General features: G+C 44.6%; 1 pseudogene; it reads right to left on the minus strand.

Annotated features, from left to right (window-relative positions):
- Positions 1-201: 201 nt before the first annotated feature.
- LOC111733015 lies at positions 202-320 on the minus strand (annotated as a pseudogene).
- Between the last annotated feature and the right edge of the window lie 1,639 nt (positions 321-1,959).

The raw sequence follows: 1,959 nt of genomic DNA on the forward strand, positions 1-1,959 counted from the left end.
AAAGAAGAAAGGCCAGCGGTCTCTGTCACATAACTAGGGTTTTCCTTTCTTCGTGTGTTTATGGTATTACAGTTTAATGCATGCCCAACATTTATATCACACAATTTTTTTTTTTTTTTTTTGGCTAGACAACGCTCGGTTGACTTCACAGATTGCAAGGAACTTGTCAGTTTACAATCCCTTATTTTTTAATATTTTTTACGCCTACAGGGCCTGGTTTTCCTAGGTGGTCTCCCATTCAAGTACTAACCAGGTCCAACCCTGCTTAGTTTCTGAGATCAGACGGGATCGGGCTTGTTCAGGGTGGCGTGGCCACAGCACATAATTTTCAAAGGCGGCTTCTGATATGGGGCTCTGACTCAGCAATACTACTCATAAATAAAAAGTATAGTTATTTGATTAAAAAGTCACTATTTTTGTTTTAATGATTCGTATGTCATTTTTAGTAATAAAAATGTAAAATAAGATATTTAATCTATTTTGCTAATATTTTATTACTTTGTTACTAATGAAATAAAATAGATTTAACTCTTCTAATTATTATGAGAAGGCATTTAAAGAAGTTCTATTGTAAAGCAAAAAGACTCATGATTCAAATTTTGATTATTTTATATAGCGGTGAATTAATCTGTGAGATTAATTTTTGCTGTCTAATCCAAGTATACCTTATGAGTCCTGGATAATATTTCTTTGATTCTCAAAACTTTTGTAAATAAATATCATTAAATTTAATTTTGCTTTAACTCATAGAAGAAAAAGAAACTGATATAAAATGGAAGATACTAGTGAATATTAGGTGATTATTACTTTCCGACAAGAAATATTAATTCCTAAGATGCTTTAGAGTTTAAAGAACTATGAAGCACTTTAAAAGCTTGGAGGCCATGGCGGACTCGTTTGCTTCTTCGTTACGTCTGTGCTCACTCTCCACGGTGGTCTGGATTTCACATTTTGGCCACATTGTCCCTTTACTGCCTTACTCTTGAACAGTGGATACGAGCCTTCCTCTTCCTCCATTTCTGAAAGCTTTCAGGCGGAGCAAAGCAAGGGAGGCAGCTGTGGTGTCCGGGGGAAGGTGACATAGTAGCCCAGAGTGGGAGTGTCACAGCCCCAAGTGGGTGAGAAGGTGTCTCCATGGGGAGACTGTCCAGAATCGGGAGTCAGGGTCCAAGCAGAGTGGAACAGGGGTCCCCACATGGAGCAGCCTGGTGGGGGACATCAGAGTCTGGTCAGGGTGACAGGGGGGTCGACAACGACCCGCAGACAGGAGAGGGCTATCTGAGCCCAAGTGCAGGGGGAGCGAGTTCACACACGCCGCTGGTGACACAGGGTCCAGAACCACGCAAGGGGAGGAGGCTGTCCCCAAGGGGAATGGCCCCACACACGTTTGCAGCACCCAAGCAGGGTCAGAAGGACATCCACGGGGGCATGGGGGCAGCCTGGCGAGGGGTGTCAGAGCCTGGCCAGGGTGAGGAGGCCATTCCCTCACAGCTGGCGTTGGCTCAGAACAGGAATTCACAGTCCGGGCAGAGAGCAGTGGGAAAAGCGGTGGTGTCAGAGACGAGAGACAAGAGACATACAAGGGGACTCACTGGAAAGTAAATGGACTAGGGATAATGGCCATCAAATGTCCCGCAGCCAGAGAAGAGAATTAGAAATGTAGAAAAGGAAAGAACTAGAATTCTACCCTGTGCTGTTAGGTCGGGATTGGGATGTCAGGTGTATCTGTGTGAACTCACCATTTTCAATATGTGTAGATGGATGTAGAAATAGATGTGGATATAAAGGGGTGTGTGTACGCACGTGTGCGTGTGCGTGCGTGTGTATGCACGTGTGTGCATGTGCATGTGTGTGTGCGTGCGTGTGTATGCACGTGTGTGCGTGTGCGTGTGTGTGCGTGTGTGTGTGTGCTCTGTCCACTGGGAGAGCTTCAGAGTTGTGCCGCCTCAATAGCAATGA

The sequence above is a fragment of the Pteropus vampyrus genome, unplaced genomic scaffold, assembly GCF_000151845.1.
Source record: "Pteropus vampyrus isolate Shadow unplaced genomic scaffold, Pvam_2.0 Scaffold513, whole genome shotgun sequence".
In the NCBI taxonomy this organism is placed as follows: Eukaryota; Metazoa; Chordata; class Mammalia; order Chiroptera; family Pteropodidae; genus Pteropus; species Pteropus vampyrus.